The 16649-nt window shown below is 39.1% G+C and overlaps 1 protein-coding gene across 1 annotated transcript in view; it reads left to right on the forward strand.

The window, feature by feature from the left end:
• Positions 1-1180: 1180 nt before the first annotated feature.
• AGL (amylo-alpha-1,6-glucosidase and 4-alpha-glucanotransferase) overlaps positions 1181-16649 on the forward strand; it is a 96161-nt gene continuing 80692 nt past the window's right edge. The window contains exon 1 of the mRNA XM_075182523.1: positions 1181-1231. The gene's annotated coding sequence lies outside the window, so the exon portion shown is untranslated. The remainder of the gene's footprint in view (positions 1232-16649) is intronic.

Here is a 16649-nt window from a genome sequence, read left to right on the forward strand (position 1 = left end):
AATTTGAAAGTAGAGATCCCTGGAGCAGACTCTATTGTGTCCTTAACTCTGATAAGCTTGTGGATAGTCTTTGATGTCCACAAGTTGGATTTCACTTTTTCCATTAGGTACTCCTTCACAAACTTAACAAGCTCCATGTATACTGGGGAATTTTCCAGCTGTAAGGGTAGAATCTGTTTCCACTTATCCCAGACAATGCCACCGCAGAGTGGCAATTTGCTCTTGGTTATATGCATCTGAGTCTATATGCAGAATCCTCTATGCAGGTAAAGGAGATATGTGATGAGAATTGGACATGTTCATAATTCATTCCTATTGCACTCTGTCCATTATAATACATTGCCATAAACAATCAGTAATTCACTGCCAGCCAGTAAAAAATAGTCACATTTTCATCAGCCAAAAAAATGTATTGTGATCAGTAAAATATGATATCTTAATTTCTCATTCAATTGATAAATTTAAATTTTTCATAAATAAAATGTCTGATCTACTTCCAATGAGAGAAATTTTATTGTGAAGATGGTCAATATTTAAACAGGTACTGTTGGAAACAGCGTAAGTGTATGTATACTCTGTACAGTACATTATATAGTATACTGTGTTATCTCCCCAGATAACTATGTAAGTGTATCTATACTCTGCACATTACATTATATAGTATACTGTGTAATGTCTCCAGATAACTATGTAAGTGTATGTATACTCTGTACACTACATTATATAGTATACTGTGTGATCTCTCCAGATACCTATGTAAGTGGATGTATACTCTGTACAGTACATTATATAGTATACTGTGTGATCTCTCCAGATACCTATGTAAGTGTATGTATACTCTGTACACTACATTATATAGTATACTGTGTGTACTCTCCAGATAATTATGTAAGTGTATGTATACTCTGTACAGTACGTTATATAGTATACTGTGTGATCTCTCCAGATACCTATGTAAGTGTATGTATACTCTGTACACTACATTATATAATATACTGTGTAATGTCTCCAGATAACTATGTAAGTGTATGTATACTCTGTCAGTGCATTGTATAATATACTGAAAATAACCGGGTCACGTGTCCTGTGTTAAATCAACTTCACGCTTGTAAACTGGATGTTCTTTGCTCTCTGCGTTTTAATAAAGTTGGATGAAAAAAATTGAATGAACTTTATTGTCAGTGATAAGAGAGACATTGGGCATTCTGGGAGCAGCCGAGGTGACTGGAAGGTGAGGGCTGTGTGTGCTGGAGGGGCGTGGTCACCTATTTGTCTCATTCATTCTAATGTGTATATGATATCATCGGCTTTCTCTTGATTCAGAACGGGCCAAATAAAGTAGACGCTGTGTGTTTTAATAACCAGACTTTTATTTCTGATGATAGTGTCAAAAGTGGTTTTGAATCATTGTTGTCTTTGTAGTCATCCTTCTTTGGACTCTGTGCTCTGTTGGTTAATCAGGATTCGATTTCTGTTAAGCAATGTTAGTCTACATGCTTATAGAGCAGAGGTAGGATGTGGCTCTTCATCTGCTGAAAAATTACATATCCCAGCAGGTTCAAAGATCTGAGAGAGTCTACAGTAGCTTAAGACTAGAGATAAGTGGCATTTTCAAAACTATACTTGCCAAAATATTCACTTCATTATTTGTCTGGAATTTTGCATTGTTCAATGTGGAATTCCCCACTACCATATTGCTTGCAATTCCCCTGTCATTTTTTTTAGCCGGAATTAGCATACCTCAAACATATCCCAAAGTAGAATCCATTCACACAATTGTTGTCCTAACTCTTTTTATAGACTACAAATTCTGCTAAAGATGGACGTTACAAATAGAGTAGAATGGCAAAGCAAAAGTGGAACTCTGAGTGTATTGTTCAAATTGGTCTGTTCCACAGCGAATTTCAATTTGCGTGAAGTTTATACACAGGTCAGTCAGTCTGTTACATCACGTCCGTCAATCATTCTCACACGCATGTCAGTCTATTACATCACGTCGGTCAGTTACATACACGTTATTCAGTCAGGTCTTATGCATGTCAGTCAGTCAGTTACACGTCAGTCAGTCAATCGGATGCAAGTCAGTCGGTTAAATGCACGTCAGTCAGGGGTCATTCCACATTAAATCAACACAATTTTAGAAAAAAATCTACCGTACATTCTCTAATTTCAATTAAATTGGGTATAATAAATGCTGCCATGGGTGTCAAGAAGCCCCCAAATCTTAGGCAGATATGTGCACTGGTTTTGAAGTTATATGTCTTTAAAATTGCATTTTTTTTTTTTTTAACAAAAAACCTGCTTTTAACGTTTGTTTAAATTGCATTTGTAGTGCACCTGATTGAGCTAGAGAGTTGAGCAAGGTCTCATTTAAAACCTCTTTTTATGGGCTTTCATATTATATATAAGACAACATTTTAAAAATTTTCTCAAAAAGCCGTATTTTTACATTTTTGAAAAACATTTCAAAAATTGTTCATACTGTTGTTAGTAAATCCCTAAAGTTTTATTTTCGGATCATCTGTTACAAGAGCTTTCAGTTTTAAATGAGTCCTAAAATTTGTATTTATTGAGGCACTACACATCTGTGAAAATCCACAAAGCAATATTTTTTCCAGTTCACTTGATTCATAGGCAAACCGAGGGGGGGGTTTCCTAGTGTCTGGAAAACCCCCTCCCAGCATGGGGCATTGTATGCTTGAGGTGGCTTTCCCCCTGTATATGATAGGGATATGAATTGCCTGTGTATATGATGTGTATAGGAAGAGTTGGAGAACAGCCAAGCACTGTCTAAAATTATAGCCACGTCCACTTTCGTGCTGGTCACGCCCACTGGCGGCATAGTGTGGAAACCCCTCTCTGCAAATCTTGCATTTTCCCCTGTCATTAGAGGAATGCATTTTCCTCTTCAGGTGTGTTTAGGAACAAGATTTTACAGACAGCGCCTGCTCTCCCACTTCTGCGCAAGTGTGTAAACTTAAGTGGAAAGATACTCTACAGGGAAAGACACTTCAATTGTGTTAAATAGGACCGCCTTTTACTTGGACAGGTTTGATTTGGGTGGGCTTTACTTAGTGAAGAAAGCCCTTGGTAACTAATTTAAGCCCACCCAAACCTAACCTGACCCTGGACCATTTGTGTCGCATTTGAAAAAGCGGAGTGTTTAATTACAGTGGAGTGTCGGACTGAGAGAATGTGTGCTGGAAGCAGGGAAGAACAGCAATTTGGAGAAGGGATGCTGGGTGGGAGCGAGACAGCAGATTGGGAGCAACACTGAACTTGCAAGAAGAAGCCTCAGTCACCAAGCCAAGCCAAGCAGAGAAGAGAAGGCACAGCCCATGAGGCTGCAGCTGATCTCTACAGGTCAGAGGAGCATGTGATGGGCTCCTCCAATCAGAGCTCAGCACATGCTCCTCTCACCCCTCAGCAGAGTCTCATGGGAATTATTTCCTTGACTCCCCGGCAGCCCAGTCCGAGCCTGCTAAATTGGTTTACAACAGTGTTTGCAATGGTTGGTGTTTAAATTGGTTGAAAGAAGTAAAGAAGAATTAAGATGGAGGAAAGTGACAAGTACCTTATTGTTTCAACCCATTTAAAAAGGCCAATCATACTTCTAATAAGAAGAGGTTGAGAACTGTTTCAGAATGGATGTGTAAATTGTTTTCTGAAATACCAAAAGTTGCAAAAGTTTCTGCCAGCTGCAGAAAACAACTTGGGACACTTCGAAAGGAGCAAGAGGGTTGTTGTACAGTTCCTGAAGATAATGTAGTATCAGCTAGCACTTGCTGACATCAGAGGGTATGTAACTGCTGTCTTTGACAAGATATGGTGTTTCACATTTATTCTGGAGAAAGATGAAAACATTAATGAAGTGAAAGTGACATTCCTCCATCCAGCTGGTCTGTCACCACCTTTATCAAGCTGGATGTTTTATGAATCACTATGGTAGATGTTTTGTGTAAAGTGAATCCGTTAACTCCAACAGAATGTACACCCTTTCTAAAATGGAAATACTAACAACAAATGAAGCCTTCAGGCGGTTCCAATGCATCAAGTAGCACCATTCATCCAGAGCAGCAGCACCAAATGGTAATGATCTTTGGTAAGCTTTCTTAAACTATATGAAAAGCCTAAAATTATCACAAATGTTTTAAATATTTAAGTATTTAGCATAATGTGTCATTGTACATAATATGCATCAAAGGGATTGTTTAAGAAGATAAATTAAAAGTAATGAACAGGCCTAGATATTTCCCATTTTCATTATTTTTGCAAACAGTCCAAAGTGAAAGCTGTTGTAGCAGATGATTCCAGAATAAAACTTTGGGGATTTATTAACAACAGTATGAACAATTTTTGAAATGTTTTTCAAAACTTTAAAAATATGGCTTTTTGAGAAAATCAAAATTTTGAATTTGAAAATTTTACAATTTTAATTGTTATTGAAACATGATGCTGTGTTATATATCATATGAAAGCCCATAAAAATAAAAATAAAATGAGACCTTGCCCAACTCTAGCTCAATCAGGTTAGATACAAATGCAACTTTAACAAACGTTAAAAGCAAGTTTTTTGTTAAAAAAGTGCAACTTTAAAGGCATATAACTTCAAAACCAGTGCACATATCAGCCTAAGATTTGGGGGGTTTCTTTACATCCATGTCAGCATTTATTATAGCAAATTTCATTACAATCTGAAATGGTTTGAAACCTTGTGTTGATTTGATGTGGAATGGCCCTCAGTCAGTTACATGTGAATCAGGCAGTCAGTCTCACGCATGTCATTCAGTTACAAGCATGTCAGTCAGTCATTCAGTTACAAGCATGTCAGTCAGTCATTCTCACGCACAACAGTCAGTCTGTTACATACACAATGCTGTCTTTCTTCTCTCCCCCTGATCCCGATTCTAGTACCCCTGCACCCTTCGCCTACTCATTTGTTAGTTCATCCTCTCCCCATCTATCCTTCCTCTCCCTACTCTCTTAGTCTTTCACCATGTCTCTTTGGTTTGCTTCAATATCCATCCTCACCCCCCAGCCCTCATCTCCATCCCAGATGCTGCCCACCCTCACACACCAGAAACCCAGCCAATGTCATCCATATCTACCCACTTCCCTTTCTCCTTTTGCTCCTGTGCTCTCTGAAATTCCAGATCCAACCGCAACAAACTGCCCGCTATGCATGACCTCTTCATCTCCAAATCTCTTAACCTTCTTGCCATCACAGAAACTTGTCTTAGTTTCACTGATACTGCTTACTCCACAGCTTTTTTCCATGGGGGCCTCTCTTTAATCCACTCCGTCCAGCATCCATCAAACTTCTTGGCCTTTCTTCCTTGTTTGGCCTCTCACAATGGACCTCTTTCCCCTCCCACTTTCTCGGTCACTCCCTTGACCTTGTCTTCTCCCATCATTGTGCTCTTTCTGACTTCTCTAACTCTCCCATTCCACTCTGACCACCATCTCCTCTCCTTCACTTTTTCCTCATCTCCTGCAACCCTCCCCACGGACAATCTACCGTTTCTAGACGCAATCTTGATGCTCTTCATCCTGCTACTTTCGCCTCTTCGCTTGAAATGCTCCTCTTCCAAATATCCTCCCTGGCATGCCCCAACCAAGCGGCCTCTCTCTACAACCACACCCTCACCATCGCTCTTGACTCTGTTGTCTGACTTCTTCTGTCCACCTCTGCCACTCTAAACCAGAGCCTTGGCAGTCCAAATTTATCCGGTTCCTTCACAAATGCACACGTACCGCTGAACGCCACTGGAGGAATTCTCGTTCCTTGGCAGACTTCCTTCATTTCAAGTTCATCCTCTCATCCTACAGTTCCGCCCTCTCCCTCGCTAAACAATCATTCTTCATGTATCTCCTCTCTTCACAGTCCTCCAATCCCCGCCGCCTTATTTCCACTTTCAACATACTCCTTTGCTACCTCCTTCTCCCCTCCCATTCTCCCTTACTGCCACTGACATCAATTTTGGAAGTGAAAAAGGAGGCAATCAGACACAAAATCTTCTCCTCCCATAACTCTTTTTTCACTCCTACCATTTCACTCTTTTCTCCCTCCAGCCACCATCTCTTGTGCTCCTTCCATCCCACTATGGGTAACGAACTCCATTTTCTTATATTATCTTCTCCATCATCAAACCGCCCCCTGGATCCCATCCCCTTTCACCACCTCCACTGCGTACTCCCACCTAGCTGACCTCTGCAATCTGTCCCTCTCCACTGGAATTTTTTGCTCATTATTTATTAATTTTTTTAACTCACAGGAATTTTTATAAAAAAAATTCAGAGAAAAGTGTATATACAAGCATCATTCTTTAAGCATGCTCTTGTCTCACCCGTTCTTCAAAAACTCAATCTTGACAACACCTCACTCTCTAACTTCCGTCCCATTTCTCTTCTACCTTTTTTTTCTCCAAAATGCTTGCTTGTCGTGGCACCCCTAGGGTCTCAATAATTTTTTCAAGGCACCCCTAAGCCAAAATAATTACCAATTTGTCCCCCACCTTGCTTACCACCGGCCCTGGCCTCGTCACCCCTGTGAGATCGCTGTGGCACTCCAGGGAGCCGTGGCACACAGTTTGGGAACCACTGCCCTAGCCTGTATAGCTTCAACATTCATTGAAAACCCACCTGTTTAGAAAAGGCTACCAGTCCTCCTCTTAACCATTTAACCATGTAGAATACCTCACCCTGTTTCATCCTCCATTTCTCCCACTCTTGTATCTTGTCCTCAGATCCCCTTACATTGGCTCTCCTTCTTGTATCAACCATGCGTCTGCCTGTTTCCCATTTAGATTGTAAGCTCTACTGAACAGGGCCCTCTTCCCTCCTGTTCACATTACCTACAAGTTTTGCTCACCAGCTACACTGCGCACCATCTCCTTGGGCTCTCTGCCCATTCTCTCCATGCCTCTATTGTCTTTGCACCTCTTTCAATGGCTCTAAACCTGTTAGTTGCATCTACGCTAATGGGCACAGGTTTCAGCCTGTGCTAAATATACCCCTTGCACCCCTGTAGCTGTGTTGAGTTGTAATGCTATTTGTTTACTGTATTATACTGTTATATTATGTACTGACTTGTTGTTTTCCCTCTGTATGGAGCTGCAGACCTCATGTGGCGCCCTATATATAAAGGTTTATAATAATAGTAACTAATAATATTAATATGTTTTTTTACAAGTCTTTTCATTTGTGGATACAACTGAATTAGACAGAGTTTTTTTTAAATTGTAAATGATATACCGTAACAGTGTCTGTCTTACCTTTCTTTGTTGTTTGGAGCAGCTCTAATGACTCGGAAAGCCAGTCACAAGTTGCTTATTTTATACAGCCATATTTTTCAGAAAGGCTATCCCACATTCTGGACAGTACTGCACAGGGATCTCATATAAGCAGGTCTGTGTTTTTCATCTATTTATCAATTTTTAGGGCATTTAGAGATTATTTATAGCAGGTTTTAATATGAGTTTCATTGTTTTATTATACAGACAGACACTAGGGGCTTTGCAAGTATGCAACTATCTCCAAAGTGACAATCGAAGATAAGCATATTGCCACTTCTAGACAGACTTGTATACAGTTTAAACTTATTAAAAAGACCATGCACCTTTTGTGAAACTTAACTTGTTCCAAAAGTTTTCTACAGTGGGAATGTACTCTGTTATAGAGCAAACTTTGATATGAAAATCGCCTCATATAATTACCTGTTTTTTGTAAAATCTCTATAGAGAGATAGTGGGTCTTATTCAGAGTGGAATGCATGTGATTTGAAAAAGTTTCACGCACATCTATGTGTATGTCCAATGTATTCAGAGAAGATGTGTCCAGGTCTGAATGACTAGCAGATGCGTCTTAATAGACACACTCCTCAGACACTTAGGTCCAACTTGCGAAAATGTACAAAAATCTATTATGTTGTATGTTATGAACGGACTTGCTATGAAGCATCATTTAAACTTGAATAACCTAGTTAGTACAGCAGGAACAGCTTTCATACATGCATACAAAAAAAAAGATTTTTTTTAATCTTTGCTGCAACACTTTTTCTAGACCAATCCTAATTTATGGCCAAGCGACTACTAAAGTCTCAATAAGTGCCTGTGAATCATTCTCAAACCTCTGATTATAAGTAGTTTGCTTCATCATCGTAATCCATCACTTACACCTGCCCCTTACCACCCACAAATAAAACTTATCTGCGAATATATGCTAGTCTGAGTACGTATGCAATTACACCCTTTTTTATACGTTGCCAACACCTTTGCAGTCACTTTTGCATGCGTTCACTTTCTGAGCATGCGCAATGCGAAAAAACACAAAGATACGCTACGCAACTGTATGTACATCTCACTCTGAATATAAAAAATAATCTGCCAATTGCCTCATCTGCTAGGGGTCTTGCTAGCTTTAAAAGTCTTGTGATGCACCCCACCTTCTTCTTCCTGCTCTGTTTTGAAACCAGCCAAGCAGGTGTCAATACCCAGACCCTATTAAACTACCGTTCTACTGGCGAAAGCGGAGAGTTATGTGGGACCACTAGACCCATTGAGGACCCTGATGGATCAGGCAAATGGAGCAGTGAAATGTAAGTAAGCGTTCATTTTTTTATTTTACTTAATCAGACAACACCTATAACATATATATATATATATATATATATATATATATATATATATATATATATATATTAATTATACACATACAGTGCTCAAAGTGGGGCAGTATGAGCTGGTATGACATACCGGCAGTTCTTTGCCCCACTTCCTTACAGGAAGCCAGGGCCGGTAGAAAGCAGGGTAAACAAGGCGGCTGGGCGCCATGTCTTCCTTTCTTGTCCACCGGCCCTGTAAATACTTTCTTGGTGCTGGCGATGGCAACCTCCTCCTTTCTGTCTGACTGTTGGGTGTAACATCATATCTACGTCCCGTCACTGTCAGGAGCGGCATGGATAGGAGCCAAATGACCGAAAAAAGGAGGAAGAGGAGAAAAAGAGAAGAGGAGAATGTCATAGAAAGGTAAGTAAAGAATGGAGGGGGCAGCAGTGTAATGAAGGGGGCACAGTGATGAAGGGAGCAGCAGTGTAATGAAGGGGCAAATGTGTGAATTCATAGTGAGAGGGAATAATAGGAGCAGGAAAAGGGATAGATAGACAGGATCAAGGTATAAGGGAGGAGCAAGAGGAGCAGTATGTGAAGCACACGGGCAAGCAAGTAGGGAGGGAGAGAGGGTAATAACTGCAATAGATAGAGAGGCACATAGGAACAGAAAAGGGAAAGATAAAGGGTTACATGAAGATTGGAAAGTTTTATTATAATATGCAGATATGAGGGAAAATATAAGTACACAAGGGAGGGAGGTGGAGGGCACGCAGGAAAGAGGTTGGGGGGCACAGGGTTGATAGCCTTGCATAATTTAATATGTTTTATATTCTATCATATAATATAGTGTTAAAATCATCTAAAATTAATTTCACTCAAAACTCATAAACCTTACATACCAGCACTTCTAAATGTCCACTTCAACCACTGTATATATGTATATGTATGTGTGTATATATATATATATATATATATATATATATATATATATATATATATATTTATAATATACATGTACGCATACATTTGCCAACATCTGATTATAATTTCCAGTGACACTTTCTGCTGGGTTGCACAGTTCACCTGACATGACAACTCATAGTTGCCAACATTTTAAAATAGTTTCCAGGAACACTTTGCTTCTGAGCCAAAGCATCCATTCAGGTAATGTGAGATACTGTCTCAATGAACCTTGGAGCAGCACAGTCCCCATCATGTTATGTTTACTGAATGTGTTAATAATGTGCTTTATGCATCTTATAAATCTTTATTTTGGTTGGTCAAGTACGTAACAAGTACAGCAATCAGTACAAATTAACAGTGCATAGGAATCAGCAAATGTGAAGTAAATTATAATAATGTGAAACATGCAAAAACATAAATACATCAACTGAGAAATGGGATATAAAAAAGTGTGACCAAGTTTTGTGGTTGTGAAGTTGATGGGACTTAAGTGGTTCGAATGATAGGGGGTGGCCGTACAGAATTGGTCGAGGAGATGGGAGTGGTGTCCTAATCAACTTACAGTAGTGTAGCTAGGAGGATGTCATTATATGCTGGATATTTAAGGGAGGTTGCACCACAGAGCTGAAAATGGGTCTAAATAATGGGTTTTTCTCAACACACATGGGCCAAAGGGGGGACATCAATAGGCAGATAAGGAAGTTGGGCAGCACAGTGGCGTAGTGGTTAGCACTTCTGCCTCACAGCACTGGGGTCATGAGTTCAATTCCCGTCCATGGCCTTATCTGTGTGGAGTTTTTATGGTCTCCCCGTGTTTGCGTGGGTTTCCTCCAGGTGCTCCGTTTTCCTCCCACACTCCAAAAACATACTGGTAGGTTAATTGGCTGCTAACAAAATTTACGTGTGTGTGTGTGTGTGTGTGTGTTAGGGGATTTAGACTGTAAGCCCCAATGGGGTAGGGACTAATGTGAATGAGTTCTCTGTACAGTGCTGCGGAATTAGTGACGCTATATAAATAAATGATGATGGTGATGAAGTGTGGAAGAGGGTAGAGAGCTGCTCTCTTTAAACAGCCATGTAGCCCATGCTTGATTGCATGTATGACCTCTAGCGCGGAGGTAGTAAGTTATTTCCACCATGACTGCTATATGCCAAATTTGTTAAGTGCTGAGAAGGTGGGCCTGACTAGTAGGTATTTAGATACTGCTATGATTTAAACAGCTAGTTTCCTAGAGAATATTATTGACATCTTGGGGGTGGGGGGTCGTATTGCAGTCGGTGCCATTGAAGTCAATGTGCTTTATTCCAAAAGGGAGTTATTACAGGGCATGATGGAGCGTTTAGCAATTCCCAGTCCCATATCCTCCCAGGCCTCCTCATCTATTTGTGGATCAAGATCCCTCTCCATTACACTTTAAGGTAGTTCTGTGAGCATCAAGCAAAAACCCATAGATTTGGGAGATCATACCCCTGCTAGTTAGATGGTGTATGCAGATACTCTCCAATGGAGTGAGATCTCGGGGAATATGGGTCATGGGTAAGGAATTAAAAAAATGGTGTATTTGGAAGAAAACAAATGGACTCAGCACCAGGGTAGGGACTGTTGAAGTTCCACCAGGGATAGCCATTGACCACTTCTGTAGGAATCAACAGGGAATTTAAGGTTAGCTTGGACCTGTCACGAATCTGAATAATATTTAGTGGATCCCTTGTCTCTGCCAAAGAGTAGAACTCACTCAGGAGCGCGGAGTCTGATGAGTAGGAGGTTTTCGCCAGTGACCCCCGCAAGAGGGTATGGATTTTGCTGCTCCTATCCCGCAGGTCGCGGCCTCCTGAATGATTGCTGGCTGAGTGATAGTGGAGCTTGAAACAACGGTTTGGTACTGGGCAGTCAGAGAGACCCTGGAAGCAAGAGCTTGATAGTTCCTGGTTCAGTGGCAATACAAATGAAGGCAACACTGGAGCATGATAACTGAGATATAGATGATACGTCAGGACAACTGCAGATGAATACTGATACAATACAGTTGAATTGAAGAGGTAACGGACTAGGGCTGGCAGATCCGTAGTTGGTAACTCAGAGCAACAGCAGAAGAATCACTGATACAGCAACAGTTCATTATAAACAATAACGGAGTGGAACATAGCTTGATGCCTAGATGGTAACTCAAAACGACTGCGAGAGATAACTAATACAGCAACAGTTCAACGATAGCAGTAACGAAGATAAAACTAGCTGATCCAAAATGGTAACTCAGAGTATAGCAGGCGAATCATTGACACAGCGGCAATTCAAACAGAGGCAGACATGAAATAGAACTCGGCTGATCTGTAAATGATGATTCAAGTAACAGGTGAGTTACTGGTACAGCGACAGTTCAATATATGAAAGTAATGGAGAAATAGAACTTGGCTAATCCGTGAAGGGTGATTCAGAACAAGAGGTGAGTTACTGGTACAGCGACAGTTCTAATGGAGAAGCAGCAGTTACGTTGAACTAGGTGATCCGTAGATGGTGATTTCAGAGCAGCAGCAATGAGTACAGGAGCAACAGGCAGTTCGTTAACAGCAACAGCAGAGATGAGTTCCACTGATCCAGGAGGATCACAACAGGAGAGTCGGACTAACGGAAGCCAAATCCTATAGAGAGAGTGAGTAACTCGAAGAACAGGCATAGGACAGAGGGACAATGGGAGGTTTAAATAGTGCTCCAAAATACTTAGAACCAATGGGAACAGGTCATGAGTGAAGGTAATAGGTAGCACATGCACAGAACCAAATACAAATGATCCCTTGATAATGAAGTTAGTAACCTTAATCACCGCTTACAGGAAGAAGGTAACAATGGGACCGGCGTGTGACAGGACCCAAACCCAGCATCCATTCTTAGACACCCTGGGTGGAATGTGAGTTTGCCCCAAATGGAAGAGGGGAGACTGAGATAGTGATCTTCTAATTTTTGCATTTTAAATACTTATTTTTTTTTTTATACATTTTACCTTCTGCAGCCTTGAGAACAGATGATAACAGGATCTAGCATGCAGAAAAACAGGAATTTCGTTGCGCAATAACTGAAAAAGGGGAATTTCCACAGACAAAAAATTCCAGGGTCAGACAGTGTACCATCATCATCATCATCATCATCATCATCACCATACCATCCCTAACAATTAGAGTGAGTTTGCAACTATGGACCACTGGGTACATTTATAACACATTTCTGTTATCTTGCAATCCAGTGTTTTATAAAGGTAATAGTACATATAGGTACTCAGTTATTCTTCAATTAGAATATCCTCAAAGAACATCAAACACTAAGGAGCACAACCTTTAGGTTGATTTCAAGTATATATTTTTTTTATTAATTTAATCAACATAAATCCATGCAATCAAAACACTGCTAACTGTAAAACCAATAATTTTGTCACCATGCAAATATGTAAGGCTGGAATATTTCAAATGCAATCAATACTGACTTAAATAGTACAAGAAAGTAAATTTGTAACATTTCTTGGTTCAGTTACCTGCTTTTGTAGTAACAGATATGAACATTGAGCACATTTATTACATTTGTAATAGCCAATTGGTTTAGTTGTAAGCCATATTGTGTTCTTTTGTTTATTAAAGTCAATTTAAGCTCTAAATGAGTAAAAAAAAATGGAAATTATTTAGACAATGTAGCTATTGTGGATTCCTTTTATAAAACATAAACAGTCTTTCCTTCAACCATAAGTCTGAATAAATTGGGTGTCTCGCTGTCTAACTGCATTTTCTAAAGTGTGTCTAGAATAACTTTTTTTACAAAACAAATTATCATTTAATTTTGATGTTTGAAATAATCTTGGGGTGGATCAACACAAATACATTTCAGGAGACGGTTACTGAAATGATTTGAGTAGGTGAGAAAAAACCTCAGAATAGTATATTACAAGTTCCTGACAAAGCATATTTCTTACAGCATGCTTTGGGCCCAGGATCTTCTCTGGTTTGCCAGATATTTATTTTCAACTGAAACTTGTGCCAATTTTAAGGGTGGTATCACATGGAGGTTTAAAATGCCATGTCCAATCACTCCAAACTGAAATCCAGCTTTGATAAAATCCTGTTCAAATTAGTAACGAGTGCTTCTGAAGCTGGAAAATTGGCAGTATAAAAAGTGCTCTTTTCCCAAGTTTGTATTGATCCTCTGAGATGCATCCTATTGGTTTAGCTGTGTCATGTGGATTTATACTATTCTCATACTTGCCTTCTTTTTATACGTGCCCTCTAGGCACATTTATTGTCATCAAGAGGGCAGGGCCAGGCATACGCAGTCTTAACTGAGGTGGACATGGCTTAATGACGCTGCTTGCGTCATCGTAACACCTCTCTGCTCACCTTGCAAGCAGACAGGTATAATGCTCTCTCTGGAGTCCGAGGGAGCTCTACGTAATTTGGGAGTATTCCAGGCATTCCCGTTATTATTATTGTCAATTATGACTTCTCAGGTCCTTAAGATTATATTGTATGATCAATTGTGATACATTTCTATTCCTATATAAATGTGTGCTGGTTCATATAATTGTGGACCAGCGGTATAAACTTCTGTATATATAGTACTGTTATTCACGTCACTGTATAATTATAGCACACACTATTAGCAAAGTAAAGGAATATGTTTTTAGCAAGTGGTAATGTTTTTCAAAATAAATAATAATTAAACTGTCGCCACACTGAGATATTTGTTTGAAGGAGTCATTGTTGGGACCCACATCGGTTTAGAGAGTACAGACATAGAAAAAGGAAAATGAAGTACATGGAAAATGTTGCAATAAGCAGCTTCTGGTCACCTGCAAAAAATTAAAACATTATTAGTACAGTTGACATGCCATTTATTTATACACCTGTTATGGCACAGTGTCAGAGCAACATGTCCAATCTATGTTTCAGATTAAAGTTTGTGGCCTCTTTTTTTTTTTTTTTTTTAGGTGTTTAATGCTCGAGGTTATTTTGCAAATGATAACTGCTATTCTATAAACATTGGTGCATCTAACAAGATTTTTGAACCTGATTCTTCATCTTTGAGGGTGGGATTGCAGTCATGTGTAGACCTTTGTCCCGGCCACCTTTCCATGTCATCTGGTCAATGTCCCGGGGGATAATTGCATTAAAAAGTAGTTTTTAGATGCATTCCTCCAGAGTGTATATCTAACAGAGTGAGTATACAGTACAGACCCTTTGTTTTTAGAGGTCAGTTGTGCAAAATAGACAAAAGCAGACTTTCCTTCTAATGTATGATTAATGGGTAATACTGGTCAATATCACTGTCATACTATTACATCACTGTTATACTATTACAGAACAGCCTATGGTTTGTTTGTTTTTTATCAAAAAGGGAAAAACTGTTGACCGTGATGGTTTCATATGAGACTATTGGGGATCACATGAAGTCTAACCTGCTGGTCTCCCTGTAGTAAATGCTAGCCAAGCTAAACATATGGATCATTGGTCCTTGTACAGCATGGACAATCCACGTATGCAGACTTTGTTAGAAAACATTTGTCATAACATGAAATTGAATGTTGTGTCATCTTTCTAAAAATACCATGTATACATCTGTTTAGCATAGTGATTAATAATCCCTTTGCTAACTTCAGAACTATGTTCATCAAATAGTGAAAAGAGCACTTCAAAGACAGTTAAATAATAATTGTTGGACTGATTTAGAGTTATGTGCAAAATTTGTTCAGATGCAGAATTTACAACTGATCAAACCATGCTGCACTGCATGGGATGCAAATGCAACATTTGTTTTGTATGCAGGGTAATTACTGCATGCTATACATACATATGGGCATTTTGGTGTTGCTCCCCTTCACAACTCCTAAACCAGGTTGTGCGTTTTACATTTTTTGCCTTGCAGCACAGATTGGTTTTCTAGGTGCAAATGTGGCAGCCAATAACTAGTTTTGCTCCTAACTGTAAATCGGTGTGCAAGACCTACATCTCCCGAGCATACAATAAGGGGGCGATTCAATTAGATCAGAGTTGTCTTTATTTTCTGTAAGAGATGTGAACAGAGTAATTCAGTTACAAGCCCTGTACTAATGATAGTGGCTGAAAATAGTGTTTTATTTTTGCACACCCCTAAGAAAATTAAGCACTATTTTCAGACACAATCGTTACCGCAGAGCTAGTAATTGAACTACTTTTGGCATATTCCACACGGAAAAATAAAATGAGAAGCATTTAGTATCTAATTGGATTGCCCCCCAAGTTCTATCTTTTTACTGAAAGCTAACATTTAAAAGAAATAAGAGCTTACTAATGCTTGAATCATTCTGCAATGAGGAATTAGTAGAGGGCAATACATAGAAATGCAAGGTTTATTAATATGAGTGAATGTCTGTAGGATACTTTTTACTCTTTGTGGTGAACGAGTATCAAGTATTAAAGAGACACACCTATATTGCACCAGGAATATCCTATACATTCTAGGAAAAGGCTGTTTCACCAATATGTCTATCAAATTTTTATTGTTAGAGAGCCGACAATCCTAGGGGTGGTACACCCACACAAAATACTAGAAATTCGAATTAACAAAGAACCAATGTGTGTTAATTTGGGCATTCTCAGGATATGAATAATATAAAACATTTTCGAAGTTTATTAGTATACATTAAAAATAATGTTTTAATAATTTGTAGAGCAGTGAAATATTAAAAGTTGTGAATGAAAAATATGACCAAAAAATAACATAAACTGTTAAGACTAGCAAAAACTGTTAGTACGCGCCGTCCTCTCTCTCTATCTATATATAAGTCAAATAGAAAATGGGTGTAAAGGTATAGCGGATTGCATCAATGTTGCATGATCAAAGAGTAATGGTATCACAGTGAATTATAGGATCTAAGATGGATATATCACAATTGAAAAGGACCTGATATTAAGCCAATATAGCTCTTAATAAAGAAGTAGGGTGAAAACAACGATTTTTATATAGCACTTGCTCTGTAAGATGAAATCGCAATTGAGGATTTTCAATGACTTTATACAGAATGGGTTTGTTGTGTCCACAGTCAGTATTAGCATTCATAG

Source organism: Mixophyes fleayi, chromosome 8 (genome assembly GCF_038048845.1).
Source record: "Mixophyes fleayi isolate aMixFle1 chromosome 8, aMixFle1.hap1, whole genome shotgun sequence".
Lineage (NCBI taxonomy): Eukaryota > Metazoa > Chordata > Amphibia > Anura > Limnodynastidae > Mixophyes > Mixophyes fleayi.